The sequence below is a fragment of the Nicotiana tabacum genome, chromosome 11, assembly GCF_000715075.1.
Source record: "Nicotiana tabacum cultivar K326 chromosome 11, ASM71507v2, whole genome shotgun sequence".
Taxonomy (NCBI): domain Eukaryota; kingdom Viridiplantae; phylum Streptophyta; class Magnoliopsida; order Solanales; family Solanaceae; genus Nicotiana; species Nicotiana tabacum.
Window position 1 is genome coordinate 134,489,046 of NC_134090.1, and position 16,091 is coordinate 134,505,136.

The 16,091-nt window shown below is 40.3% G+C and overlaps 1 pseudogene; it reads left to right on the top strand.

The window, feature by feature from the left end:
• Positions 1-12,817: 12,817 nt before the first annotated feature.
• LOC107762192 (glucose-6-phosphate/phosphate translocator 2, chloroplastic-like) lies at positions 12,818-15,396 on the top strand (annotated as a pseudogene).
• The last annotated feature ends 695 nt before the right edge of the window (positions 15,397-16,091 follow it).

A 16,091-nucleotide genomic window follows, 5' to 3' on the forward strand; every position in this document is an offset into this window, starting at 1 on the left:
TTTTGACTTTATACTTGAACTCAGTCAAGTTATATTTCATTGTTTTTGTACTCAGCCATGTTTACTCTGTTTTAACACTTAAATGATCTTTTAAATGATATTTTGGGCTGAGAAACATGTTTTACTGCTTCCCGAGTGGCTTGTGAGGATTTTGACTGAGTAAGGCCGAGGGCCTATGTTTTGAGGAAACAATCGATATTGATTATGAGGCCGAGGTTCTGAGATACGTACGCCACAAGGTGGCTTGATTGATATGAGGTCGGGGGCCTAGTGATGATGCCACGAGGTGGCTTGATATTGCGCTTGGGCCGTAAAGGTCCCCTCCAAGAGTTTGTACACCCCCAGTGACCACGGGTACCTATTCTGATGTGAGATCAAGCCCGAGGGGCTGGTATTGTTCTAGGTGACTGCCCGAGGGGCTGGTAGTGTTCTGAAATATTGCCCGCGAGGCGGATTTGTTAATACTGTGCCCGAGGGGTGAGCCTTTATGTCGTTACTTTTCATAATTGACTGTCAATTACCTGCTTAATTATTGAAAAAGGCTTTTCATGAAACTGCATTTGAGTTAAAGGATTTTACCTATCTTTCACTGATTTACTGATTTTAAATGGTTTTACTGCGTCATTATAGAATGCTTTGTGCCTTGCGTGATTTCTTGATTTCAGTCCTTATTTACATTTGTTACTCACTGAGTTGGAGTACTCACTTTACACCCTGCACCCATATGTACAGATTCAGGCGTTGCGGATCTTTCTAGTACGAGTTGAGAGCTCTCGGCAGATATCAGAGTTCACGAGGTAGCTGCTTGACGTCCGCAGTCCCGTGTTTCTCCCTCTTTATCTTTTCTATCTCTTATCAGACATTTGTAATAGTTCGTAGACTCTTCAGACTTGTATTAGATTATATAGATGCTCGTGACTAGTGACACCCTGATATCGGATTGTGTTGGGTTGTCCTTCCACATAATTATGATATTATTTGCTACTTAACATTATTAAATCATCATTTATATTGTTTTTCTTGCTGTTTAACTGTGTAACATCGAATTGGGAATAGTTGACTGGCCTTGTCTTCACGAGAGGTGCCATCACGACCAGGTCTGGGTTTAGGGTTGTGACAAGTTGGTATCAGAGCCTAGGTTACATAGGTCTCACGAGTCATGAGCAGGTTTAGAAGAGTCTCGTGGATCGGTATGGAGACGTCTGTATTTATCCTCGAGAGGTTGTAGAACCTTTAGGAAAAACTTCATATTCTTGAAATTCTTATCGTGCGTCCTTGATTCAGCTTGAAATGTAACTCTTTGAATTCCTGCCACGTGTTCGTATGCGCACATGAGTTCTTAGCATCCGATATGCATCGATGGCTTGTGATTCCCCGATCAAGGGGCGATATGTGATCTCTGTACGTTGATGTTGGGTCAGTCTGGAGAACTTGAGCCGGATTTTTGCCTATAGCTTGAGCCCTGAGCTGTTGATTTCGTGAGTGCGTGTTTCTGGATCCATATATACTGATGTGTCCCTATTAAGGGAGGTGATGACTGGATAGTTACGTGATGAGTGTGATGTGACTGCAAGATATATTCATGTGATTTAAAAGCGATGAGAAGGGTCTGCTGGAGGATAAAAGGACTGTTAGGTGCTCGATTTTCATCTTGATTTGAGGTATAGCCCCGAGTTATGAGTGTGTGAAGAATCTATCCATGTTTCCTAGTTGGGAGTGGAGTAAATTTCATGTTGCGATCTGAGTTCAGACTCAGGAAGTTTAAGTGACTGCGTAATCTTTATGACGGAAGAAGGTATACAGAAATGTTAGTTTGAGGCAAAGCAAGTGGGGTTATCTCCTGCAGATTATTCTGAAGTTTGCGTAATCCCTAGTGTCATTTATTGGAAGATCTCTCTTACCAGGGAAATATATGTTTTACAATTTAAATTTGGGTTGCTCAAGAGAGTAGGCTTGACTACTACGAGAATGAATGTGAGATTTGCAGAAGATATAAAGTACCAGATGGTCTGTGTTCTACGAGCTTATGAAAGATTGAGTTTAATCTCACTATAGTATTATGGCAGTAATAAACTACATGTGTTATGAGTTATTGTGTATGTTTTGGTCTATGGCTTCGAGCTAAGTGGTGGAGTCCTCTATTAATTAGTCGATTACATGGTTATGTGCTATGTTGGTTCCAGTTTGAGGCGTGCTGGTGAATCAGTCATCGGCTTCAGCGCCAGTCACTTCACCACCACCCCGGCCAGCAAGCTAGAGGTGGAGGTCAGTCAGCTAGGGGTCTCCCTAGAGGGGGAGGTCGATCAGGTGGTGGTCATGCCATTTTTATGCTCTTCTAGGCAGACCCGATGCTATTGCTTCAGATGTTGTTATTACAGGTATTGTTTCAGTCTACTATAGAGATGCCTATGTATTATTTGATCCCGGTTCCACCTTTTCTTATGTGTCCTCATACTTTGCTCGTTATTTGGGTATGCCCCGTGAGTTTCTTGCTTTACCTGTTCATGTATCTACCCCGGTGGGTGATACTGTTGTTGTAGACCGTGTGTACCAGTCGTGTGTGGTGACTATTGGGGGTCTGGAGACCCGAGTGGAACTATTGTTATTGAGCATGGTGGATTTCGATGTCATTTTGGGTATGGATTGGTTATCTATGTGTCGTGCTATTCTAGACTCTCATGCTAAGACAGTCATATTGGCTATGCCGGGTGTGCCACAGATCGAGTGGCGAGGTGTGACTGATTATGTTCCTAGTAGAGTGATCTCTTTCTTGAAGGCCCAACATATGGTTTGAAAGGGTTATCTTTCGTATCTAGCGTTTGTGAGGGATGTCGGTGCTGAGACTCCCAGTATTGATTATGTTCCAGTTGTGAGGGATTTTCCCAATGTATTTCCTGTCGACCTGTCGGGCATGCCATCGGACAGGGATATTGATTTTGGTATTGACCTGGTGCCGAGCACTCAGCCCATTTCTATTCCGCCATATCATATGTCACCAGCGGAGTTGAAAGAATTAAAGGAGCAGCTTCAGGAACTCCTTGATAAGGGGTTCATTCGGCCTAGTGTGTTACCTTGGGGTGCGCTGGTTCTATTTGTGAAGAAGAAGGATGGCACTATGAGGATGTGCATTGATTATAGGCAGTTGAACAAAGTAACAATTAAGAACAAGTATTCTTTGCCTCACATTGATGATTTATTCGACCAGCTTCAGGGGACGAGAGTGTTCTCCAAGATTGATCTCCGTTCAGGTTATCACTAGTTGAAGAATAGGGACTCGGATATTCTTAAGACAGCTTTCAGGACCCGATATGGTCTTTATGCGTTCTTGCTGATATCTTTTGGGTTGACCAATGCCCTAGCAGCGTTCATGCATTTGATGAACAGTGTATTTTGGCCTTATCTTGATTCATTTGTCATAGTCTTCATTGATGATATTCTGGTGTATTCGCGTAGTCAGGAGGAGCACGTGGAGCATTTGAGAGTTGTGTTGCAGAGATTGAGGGAGGAGAAGCTTTATGCAAAATTCTCCAAGTGTGAGTTTTGGCTCAGTTCAGTGGCTTTCTTGGGGCATAGGTTGTCCAGCGAGGGTATTCAGGTTGATACAAAGAAGATAGAGGCGGTTCAGAGTTGGCCCAGACAGTCCTTAGCCACAGAGATTCACATTTTTCTTGGTTTGGCGGGTTATTATCGTCGTTTTGTTCATGGATTCTCATCTATCGCATTGCCCTTGACCAAGTTGACGCAGAAGGGTGCTTCATTTGTATGGTCGGACGAGTGTGAGAAGAGCTTTCAGAATCTCAAGACAGCTTTAACCACAGCTCCACTGTTGGTTTTGCCATCAGATTCAGGTTCATATACCGTGTATTGTGATGCTCCGAGAGTTGGGATTGGTTGTGTGTTGATGTAGGAGGGTAGAGTTATTGCTTATGCTTCTCGTTATTTGAAGCCCCATGAGAAGAACTACCCTGTTCATGATTTGGAGTTGCATGCCTTAGTTCATGCATTGAAGATTTGGAGGCATTACTTGTATGGCGTATCTTGTGAGGTGGTCACTGATCATCGTAGTCTTCAGCATTTGTTCAAGCAAAAGGATCTTAATTTGAGGCAGCGGAGATAGTTGGAGTTGCTTAAGGATTATGATATCACTATATTGTACCATCCGGGAAAGGCCAAGGTGGTGTTCGATGCTTTGAGCCGAAAGGCAATGAGTATGGGGAGTTTGGCATATATTCCAGTTAGGGAGAGACCTCTTGTAGTTGATGTTCAGGCCTTGGCCAATCGGTTCGTGAGGTTAGATATTTCGGAGACCAGTCGGGTATTGGCTTGTGTGGTTTCTCGGTCTTCCTTATATGATCGCATCAGAAAGCGCCAATATTATGATCCGTATTTGCTTGTCCTGAAGGACAGAGTTCAGCATAATAATGCTAGAGATGTGACCATTGGTGATGATGGGGTGTTGAGGATGCAGGGCCGGATATGTGTACCCAATATGGATAGGCTTCGGGAGTTGATTCTGGAGGAGGCCCATAGCTTGCGGTATTCCATTCATCTGGGTGCCGCGAAGATATATCAGGATTTGAGGTAGCACTATTAGTGGAGAAGAATGAAGAAAGACATTGTGGAATTTGTAGCTCAGTGTCTCAATTGTCAATAGGTGAAATACGAGCATCAGAGACCGGGTAGCTTGCTTCAGCAGATGGATATTCCCGAGTGGAACTGGGAGAGGATCACTATGGACTTTGTAGCTGGACTTCCATTGACTTTGAAGAAGTTCGATGCTATTTGGGTGATTGTGGACCGGCTGACCAAGTCCGCGCACTTCTTTCCTGTGTGTTCTACCTATTCTTCAGAGCGGTTGGTAGAGATCTATATCCTAGAGATTGTTCGTTTGCATGATGTCCCAGTTTCCATCATTTCAGATAGAGGCACTCAGTTTACATCGCAGTTTTGGAGGTCTATGCAGCGAGAGTTGGGTACTCATATCGAGTTGAGCACAACTTTCCACCCTCAGACGGACGGGCAGTCCGAGCACACTATTTAGATATTGAAGGACATGTTGCGTGCTTGTGTTATTGATTTCGGAGGGTCATAGGATCAGTTTTTACCACTTGTAGAGTTTGCTTATAACAACAACTACCAATCGAGTATTCAGATGGCTCCATATGAGGCTTTTTATAGGAGGCGGTGTAGATCTCCAGTTGGTTGGTTCGAGCCCGGTGAGGCTAGGCTATTGGGGACAGACTTGGTGCAGTATGCTTTAGAAAAGGTGATTCAGGAGAGGCTTCGTACCGTGCAATCGAGACAAAATAGTTATGCTAACAGGAAGGTCCGAGATGTGTCCTACATGGTTGGTGAGAAGGTTATGTTGAAGGTTTCGCCCATGAAGGGTGTTATGAGATGTGGGAAGAAAGGGAAGTTGAGTCCTCGGTTCATTGGGACTTTTGAGGTGCTTCGTAGGATTGGGGACGTGGCTTATGAGCTTGCTTTACCACCCAGCTTGTCGAATGTGCATCCGATATTTCATGTTTCTATGCTCCGGAAGTATATTGGAGATTTGTCTCATGTTTTTGATTTCAGCATGATTTAGTTGGATGATGATTTGACTAATGATGTAGAGCCAGTAGCTATTTTGGGTCGTCAAGTTCGAAAGTTGAGGTCAAAGGATATAGCTTCGGTGAAAGTGCAGTGGATAGGTCAGCCCATGGAGGAGGCTACCTGGGAGACCGAGCGAGAGATGTGGAGCAGATATCCTCACCTGTTTGAGGCTTCAGGTATGTTTCTTGACTCGTTCGAGGACGAACGTTTGTTTATGTTGGGGAGGATGTGATGACCCGACCAGTTGTCTCATGAGTTACCGCTCTGTTTCCCCCATTTTGCTTCTGTATGATCCGTTATCTGTGTTTAGTGGTATCGGGTTGGTCAGATCGAATACGGAATGATTTTGGTAAGGTTTGAGACACTTAGTCTCTTTTGAGGAAGTTTAAGTTGGAAAAGCCAACCAGATGTTGACTTATGTGTTAGATGACTCGGATGTGGATTCTGATAGTTCAGTTAGCTTCGGAGGTGATTTGGGACTTAGGAGTGTGATCGGAATGGGTTTTGGAGGTTCAGACTTGATTTAGGCTTGAATTGGCGAAGTTGATATTTTGGCGATTTCCGGTTGATAGGCAAGATTTTGATATAAAGGTCGGAATGGAATTCCAAGAGTTGCAATAGTTTCGTTGGGTCATTTGGGATGTGTGTGCAAATGTTTAGGTCATTCGGACGTGGTTTGGTTGGGTTTTTTATCAAAAGCGGAATTTGGAAGATTTTAGAAAGTTTGGCTTGAATCCGATGTGTTTTGGGTGATTTGATGATTGGAACAAGTTTGAATAAGGTATTAAGATATGTTTGTGCTTTTGGTTGAGGTCCCGGGGGCCTCGGGGTGATTTCGGATGGTTAACGGAGAAGTTGGATTTTTGTTGTAGCTGCTGAATTGTTGTTTCAGGTATTTTCGCACCTGTGGATTGGGGACCGCAGGTGCGGTGACGCATATGTGAGAGAGGGGCCGCAGAAGCGACCAGAAGTATGTTTGACTGGGACCGCAGAAGCGTCTAGGAGAATCGCATCTGCGATATCACAGATGCGGGCGAGGAACCGCAGATACAGATGGCTGAGAACTTAAGAGGTTCCGCAGAAGCGGACGTAGAACCGTAAATGCGGTACCGCAGATGCGGAAATGTCTGGGCAGAACATATAAGTTATTTCATTCGCGATTTTGAGTTATTTTCACCATTTCTACTTCTGCTATGGAGCTTTTTGGGCGATTTGAAAGAGGGATTGTAAGGGAAATTCATTGAGGTAAGGAATTTGGACTTAAAACTCATTCCTATGCTACTATTTCATGGATTAAAACTGGAAATTATGGAAATTAAGGGTGAAATTCAGGGAAATCTAGGGTTTAGAATTGGAGATCTATGATCGAGGATTTGATGGACCATTTGTGGTCGGATTTCTGAACTTTTGATATGTATAAACTCGTTGGAAGATAAGGAATCTATTGATGTAAAAATTATTGAATTCCAAGATGTGGGCCCAGGGGTCGGGTTTTGGTAATTTCGAGTTTTGTATCGTATTCTGATTATTTTTGCTTGGGCTTCGTTCCCTTAGCATATTTTGACGTCCTCATCCTGATTTTGGATAGATTCGACGCGAGTGGAGGCCGATTCGAGGGGCAAAGGCATCGTGAGCTAGAGATTTGACCGGATCGAGGTGAGTAATGATTGTAAATGATGTTCTGAGGGTTTGAAACACAGGATTGCACATCGTAGTGCAATATTGAGGTGAGGCACACGCTTGATGACGAGTGTGGGGTCGTGCACTATTTAGGGATTGTGACTGAGTCCGTCCCGAATGATTATTTTACCGCGTATTTGACTGAAATCTATTTGCTATCATTATTATTTGGGATGAATGCCATATTTGGGCCTTGTGCCAACTATTTGAACCCTTCGGGGATTTTTACTAGTATTTCCTCACTGTTTTGACTTTATACTTGAACTCAGTCATATTATATTTCTTTGTTTTCGTACTCATCCATGTTTACTTTGTTTTAACACTTAAATAATATTTTGGGCTGAGAAACATGTTTTACTACTGCCCGAGTGGCTTGTGAGGATTTTGATTGAGTAAGGCCGAGGGCCTATGTTGTGAGGAAACATTTGATACTGATTATAATGCCGAGGTCCTGAGATACGTACGCCACGAGGTGGCTTGATTGATATGAGGCTGAGGGCCAAGTGATGATACCACGAGGTGGCTTGATATTGCGCTTAGGTCGTAAGGGGCCCCTCCAGGAGTCTGTACACCCCCAGTGTGCGCGGGTACCCATTGTGATGTGAGATTGAGCCTGGGGGGCTGGTATTGTTCTAGGTGACTGCCCGAGGGGCTGGTACTGTTCTAAGATGTTGCCCGCGGGGCAGATTTGTTGATATTGTTCCCGAGGGGCGAGCATTTATGTGTTTAATTTTCATAATTGACTATCAATTACCTGCTTAATTATTGAAAAAAATTGAGTTAAAGGATTTTATCTATCTTTCACTGATTTACTGATTTTAAATGGTTTTACGGCTTCATTATAGAATGCTTTGTGCTTTGCGTGATTTCTTACTTTCAGTCCTTATTTACATTTGTTACTCACTGAGTTGGAGTACTCACTTTAGTCCCTGCACCCCTGTGTGCATATTCAGGCATTGCGGATCCTGCTAGTTCGAGTTGAGAGCTCCCGGTAGATATCGGAGTCCACGAGGCAGCTGATTGACGTCTGCAGTCCCGTGTTTCTCCCTCTTTATCTTTTCTATCTCTTATCAGACATTTGTAATAGTTCGTAGACTCTTTAGACTTGTATTAGGTTTTATAGATGCTCTTGACTAGTGACACCCCGGTATCGGGCTGTGTTGGGTTGTCCTTCCGCATAATTATGATATTATCTGCTATTTAGTATTATTAAATCATGATTTAGACTGTTTTTCTTACTGTTTAACGATTTAACATTGAATTGGGAATAGTTGGCAAGCCTTGTCTTCACGAGAGACGCCATCACGACCGGGTCCGGATTTAGGGTCGTGACATGATGCAACTACTAAAAATATCTGATGTGTCACAGTCACTTCGTGGGTCAATTTGGCCAGATGCTGTGTATACGAGATTTGATACGTGGTTCAAACAATTGGTAAGTTTATCCTGATAATGTTATAACAATATATAGGTAAATAATATTTGTAAGTTATGCTAACTTATGAATATTTTAACACTATGTAGGTAAATGATCCAAATAATGGTGTAAATTAATTTTTGATAGATATATCTTGGGGACTGGGGCTTTAGGTCACAACAATGTCTAAGTACGTAGTGAATGGTTATAAGTTTCATACAGAGGATTGCTCTAAAAATAAAAATAGCAACAACATCAAGGTGTGGGTTCAAGGTGGTGATGGCAATCAAGTTGAAGATATTGAATATTATGGTATGCTCAAAAAAATAATAGAACTAGAATATACAGGTTGGCCATATAAGAAATTGATACTCTTTAGATGCATGTGGTTTGACCCAAATCCAACAAGAGGTACAAGAGTACACAACCAATACAACATAATTGAGGTTAATCATACGAGAGAGTATGATCGCTTTGATCCTTTCATAATTGCACATAATATTAGGCAAGTGTATTATGCTACTTATCTATTGCGGCGGAATAAGTCCGATTGTTGGTTTGTAATAAAAACTAAGTCTGTAGGTAGGGTGGAAGTCGAGAATGTGTTAGATGTTGCATGTAAAAACGATATCTCCAGTGTTCACCAAATAGTGGACGTTCAGTTAGAAAATGATTTGGGACATCCTGAATGCATATTGGAAGAAGTTGATATAAATGAAGTAACAATTATAGAAAATGAGGATGAAGAATAAACTGATGAAGCTCAAACAAGTGAGGACGAAGAATTCTCGGACGAGGAACAATACGTTTTTGAGCTTTAAAAAGTTGGGTTTTTAAAGCACTCTCGTTTTATAGCTAGTTTCTTATATGTTTCAATCTAAATATGCATTATATTATGTAGATGGAAGGCAAAAGTCAAGGTAACAATGACCCTACTGGTTCTCGGGGTCGAGAAAAGGCTAGGAAGGGAAAGAAGAGGGTGGATAATAATACTCTCTCTTTTCCACCCTCTACAGAGAGGCTTATGTCTTATCCTCCACCACACAGCTATACTGAGCTGCCACAGCATAACGAGCCTTACACCTTCAACCAAACACCAGGTCTTTCATCACAGGGTCATAGGACTATACGTTTGATATATAGTCCAGCTGCCTCACGACTACGTAGATCGCAACCATCTATATCACATTCCTACATATCACATCCACATGGATCGTATCCATCCATGTCACAGCCACTCGAGTTACAACCACTCGGGTCACAGCCATCAGTATCATAGCCACTTGGGATCCATCCAGATATGTCGCAGTCACAGGGATCGCAGCTATCTTCATCAACGACTCCATCTATTTCAGGACTTCGCCTGCGAGATAGTAACTCTGACCCCCCTACACCATCCACACATGCCTCTAATACACATGCTTTGGACGATGATGATGATGGTGATGAGTAAGTGCATTATGATTAATATAGCATGATCATCATAGTCCCTAAGGGTGATGGGTAAGAGTTATTTATTATTTTTGCGTTTATTGTTTTATAACGATTTTACTAAGATATTTATGTGTTTTTATTGTTAAATTGAAGGTTTATCCCGAGTAATAAGACTACGAGGATAATCACCAAAACCATTAGAAAGCTTTATGATGACCCTTATGCGACTTGGACTGATTTTCCATTCTCGCTGAAGGAGCAAATTTTCAATCAATTTAAGGTATAAATGTTCTTTTAATAAGTTTAATAATTTATATTTATGATATTTCCATATTATAATTAACTTTTGAAATACAGAGCAAGTGTGTATGGGAACACCGCTATAACGCGGAAGTGGCTGCAAATTTTCATCATAAAGCTCGCTAGCGATTGTCGGATGCTTTCTCCAATGCTAGAAAGAAGAACAAGAAGCATGACTTGTTACTTCAAAATTTATTGGATGATTTACCAAGCAAAATGACTTACCGCAAAGTTCTTAGAGAAGAGGGAAAAAGAAAAGAAAGTTCGTACATCTGAGAAGGGAAGCTCCTTGCACACTGGAGATGCGATCAGCCTAAGGACAATAAAAAGAAGATTGGTATGTAATTGCTTAAATTATTTTAATTTTGAAAGTATATCTATTCTGTTTATTAACTAAATTAATTTATTTTCAGGAAAAAAAGTTGGGGCATCCAATGAACTATGATGAGTTATTCAAGGAGACTCATATTGTAAGGAAGAAGAAAGAGACAGATCAAGAAAGGTGGGTCGAGGACCGAGCCTCGACTGTATATGTAAGACTTTACTTTTATTTAAGTATTTTAATTTACTTTTATATAAATTTTGAAATACTAAATCAATTTAAATTTTCGTATAGGGTCGCTACCAAACTAACGTGGAGGAATTTATCCGCACTCAGGGTAAATCGGGCGAGCCAACCCAACCTTCGGACGAGGATGCTGAAAGAATATGGATGGAGTCTGTTGGCGGTCCAAAATAGGGGAAGGTATACGAGCTTCCTACTAAAACGTTCCATCGCTATAAGTGTGGAATGCAATGAATAGGGACTTCCTTGCAAGGCGCACAACTTAATGGGGAGAGCCTCTCCACTATGCGGGAGATTGTGACAAAGCTCACATCCGAGCTAGAAGCGGCCAAGTAAAGAGAAAGGGTTAGAGATGCTCAATTCCTTAGCATGCAAGCTCAGATCAGAACTCTCCTATCTACTGGAGATTTTCCGTTGCCCCGATCTCGTGAGTCATCGCCAGAGGCTCGACTTGCACGTGATCATTCCTCTCATCCTCCCCGTGATCGTTCTTCCCGTCCTCCACAAGACCCTTCTCGATCCCGTCTTATAGATGAAAGTTCATCAGACGGTGATGATGATGTTGTACAAAACACTCCTTGATTTTTATATACTTTGAACTAGACAAATAGAACCCGTTTTGAACTAGTTGTAATAAGTTTTAACCTGGTTTTGGATTTTTATGTTCAATTGAACTTTAATTTGTTAGTTTTAATGTATTTATTGATTGATTGATTGATTGATTGTTGTTGTTGTTGTTGTTGTTGTTTTATGTTGCTATTAGGTGTATTGATATGCTGGCAGGTGGTGTAGCTGCCAAAACAAGCACTTTATGCCAAATTTAAAACCCAGAAAACCGACCAAAGTTGGTCGATTTTTAATAAAAAATATATTTTTCTGCAAATTACCGACCAACTACCGACAAAAGTTGGTCGGTTAATGAATAAGGAATTCCCAGAATTCAACATTACCGACCAACTTTGGTCGGTATTGTTAAATTTTAATTTTTTTAAAAAAATATATATATTTATTTACCGAGTAACTTTGATCGGTAATTTTTTAAATTTAATAATTAATAAAAAAATATAATTTAAATACACCGACCAATTTTGGTCAGTAAAATTAAATTATTAAAATATGTTTCTGACCAAAGTTGGTTGGTAATTGTTTTAAATTCTTCAGATGGTTGTTTTAACATACCGACCAACCTTGGTCGGTAATTATCGACCAACTTTAGTTGGTATATTAAAACGACCATCAAAATAGCGACCAAGCGTATTTGGACGGGTTTTGGTCGGTAATTAGCCATAACCGACCGACGTTGGTTGGTTTTTCTGGTCGTTATTTACTGGATTTCTAGTAGTGTTAAGCCGGGAAAGAAAAAGAGAAGCACAAACATAAAAAACGCTTAAATTAGATGCAAAAAAAAAAGCAAATAATAAAGTAAAAATTCGAAATTCAATTTGTGTACAATTCAAGTGACATGTGAATATTCCAAGAAACATTGCATTGTACCTCCATTAGATTTTTACCACCACTCCACTCTCCTTTGCAACAAGAAACAGCCAAGGTACCAAAATCAATTTGTGTACGAGTTCAGGTGACATTAGATCCAAGAAACTCACCATTTGTGACTCTTGATATTTACCTGTCTTTCGCAATATGTATATGGGCAGCACATTTACAAATAGCCTTTCACAACCTCGAGAGGTCCACACCTTGAAGCAACCCCCCCCCCCCCCCCCCACCACCAACGACAAAAAAAAAACAACCAAACAGACCCCTGCCATCACCTTTAAGAAATACTATAAATTCAAGTCCTCAATTTGAATCTCTCTACACAGAATATTGCACTATAAGTTTATAACTAAAGATATATTGTTGCAACTACTACTACTACTAGCCTTACTAGTGTTCTTTCCATTGTAGTAGTAAGTCAGTTGCTTTAGTACTATAATTCAATTATTAACAGCAATGGCCTTCTCTGGTGGGCAATCTTATGCAGTTTCCACAACTTTTGATCCCTTGCAACAAAATTCCTGGGGTTCTAAACCTCATGTTTCATCATGTTCGTTCAACAACATCACCTTTAGAAAATGTGACAAGTCCAACATCTTGTCAAGAAAGCCTCTCTATATTTCAGCAGTAAGTGGATTTGGGCATATTGATGAATCAAAGGAGTCCAAATCTAGAGACCCTTTAGTCCAATGAAATGCATATGAAGCTAGTCGGCCGCAGTCGATACCAATCAGCATTGAGTTTGGGCAAGAAGCTCAGGCTGCTGCTGCTCAGAAGCTCAAGATTGGACTCTATTTTGCAACTTGGTGGGCTTTGAATGTAGTATTCAACATTTACAACAAGAAGGTGTTGAATGCATTCCCATTTCCATGGCTTACTTCCACTCTTTCTCTGGCTGCTGGCTCTCTAATGATGTTGGTTTCTTGGGCTACTAGAATTGCTGAAACTCCAAAGACTGACTTTGATTTTTTGAAAGCCTTGTTTCCTATAAGTAAATTATGAATCTTCAAAAGTTCATATTTGGACATTGAAACTCAGGTTCTAAATGTTTCTTGTATTGTTTTTAGGTTGCTGTGGCACACACAATTGGGCATGTGGCTACAACAGTGAGCATGTCAAAAGTTGCAGTTTCCTTTACTCACATAATTAAGAGTGGAGAGCCTGCTTTCAGTGTTTTTGTTTCAAGTTTACTTTTGGGTGAAACTTTCCCATTGCCAGTGTACCTTTAACTTATGCCTATTATTGGTGGTTGTGCACTTGCTGCCATTACTGAGCTCAACTTCAATCTAACAGGTGAACAAGAAAATGCATGTTTCACCTTTTTGACCACCCCCTTAATTACAATCTAGATTTTAGGCTGCATTATATCTGCCATTAATTTTAGAATTCTGTAATTTTTAATCTTGATAACATGCAGGTTTTATGGGGGCACTGATATCAAACTTGGCATTTGTATTCAGAAACATATTCTCAAAGAAAGGGATGAAGGGGAAGTCAGTTGGAGGGATGAATTACTATGCATGTCTTTCAATGATGTCTCTTTTGATTCTGACTCCTTTTGCTATTGTTGTTGAGGGTCCACAAGTATGGGCACTTGGATGGCAGAAAGCAGTCTCCCAAATTGGCCCAAATTTCATATGGTATGTACATAGTTTTTAGAGAAAACATCACTTTGGTTATATTTGTAAATCTCCACAATTGACGTTAAAAAAATAATACAAATGTCATGTAAAGGTACTTAATTGAATGAAAGATCCCAAATCACTTTCAGTTGGTTTGAAGCAGTGTATGTCATCTCACATGTTTCCCTTTGGAATCAGGCTCATATGTGTGGTTCTGGTTTGCATAATAAAAAAAGGCAGTCTGATCCACTAAGTTTTCACTATGCATAGGGTCCGGAAAAGGATCGGATCGCAAGAGTCTATTGTACGCAGTCTTACCCTGTAATTCTGCAAGAGGTTATTTCCACAGCTTGAACCTGTAACCTTCTAGTTACATGGCAACAACTTTACCAATTACGCCAAGAATCCCCTTTTGTTTGCATAGTAAAAGTGGTCCAAAAAACTCACAAGAGCTTAAAAAATACTGTAAACCGAATATTTGAAAGATTCTGTAAACTGATGTCTGTTTGATTGCTATTTTTTTTTGTTAGGTGGGTAGTGGCCCAAAGTGTGTTCTATCACTTTGTACAATCAAGTCTCTTACATGTCCCTAAATGAGATCTCTCCACTCACATTTAGCATTGGTAACACTATGAAGAGAATTTCTGTCATAGTCTCATCCATCATCATCTTCCAAATTCCAATACAACCATTTAATGCCCTTGGTGCTGCCATTGCAATCTGTGGAACTTTCCTCTACTCACAGGTAAATAGATTTCAAAAGTAGTTATATTATTTGATATTGTCAGTGTCAGTTTCTTTTCATATTTACTTGGGGACCAATAAAGATCCATCAACTGATCAATCTAGCATATGGACAACTTGTTACTTCATCCTAGAGTTATCACTGCACACCATGCTTAGACAACTAGAAGGATTGTGACCACTCAAGAGAAACCTTTGATTCACTTATAAAAATTAGAGCTAAATTTGTTTTTCTTGTTTTATTATTGCAGGCTAAGCAGTAAGTGAAGTTTGGCGAGGTAAATGAAAAGAAAGGTGGAAGTAAAAAAAAGACAGCACTAGACTAACAGTTGTTGTAGATGAGATAAGATCATATATCTTAGTGACTATTATTTTTTCTTCCTAGCAAATGACTGGAAACGTCAAGAAAACCAAAATGCTGCCTCATCCAAGCTGCAACTCTCATCCAAAAATTTCTATCAACATTTCTACTGTAGATAATATGAGAATATATTGTATGAAGTGTTCAATGATTATAAATTCTAAATATTCAGTTAGCTCTATTTCATATTTGGAATTATTTACCTGTAAAACAGTACGGTTGAATTTGTTACGTGCTTTATAGACAAGCGAACTGATTTGATCCGAAATGATAAATAAATTAGATTAAAAGTAAGACTTAGCGATTAGAATCGAAAGAAATGGCAAGCCTGACTCAGAGAGCAATGCCATCCGAGGACATAAATAAGAGCAATGTAAAACAAAAAATAAAGTTATTTTATTTAGCTTGAGAATATATATAATGCATCATAAGTTTTGCTAAAGATTTCGTGTCTTACCATGGTTATTGAGTCTACTATTTATAGTTATACCTAAGGAAACAAGGTCCTACGATTAAGCCCCTTTTAAATGACAATAAAGGCGAATATTAATGAATATGTAACAGCAGGCCATGAATGATATTCTCTGCAACGGTTGTCCATTTAATACCAGGGAATATTCTTCATTGAATGCTATCCGATGGCAAGCATTTGATCCCAACCACGTTGATCATATTCCCTTCGGGGTTAGTCCGATGTCAATCACAACTGTTGTTCCCAGTACTGGTTAATACACAATTTACTTTCTACATGTCTTCGGTTCCACGTGTCATGTTGCCAATTGTTCATTGAATGTAAACTAATTTTACCCTATACAGATAGTCCCCCTACTTTCCGGTGGCATAGTCACCAGGAAGTTGGTGAAGATCCCTTTCTTG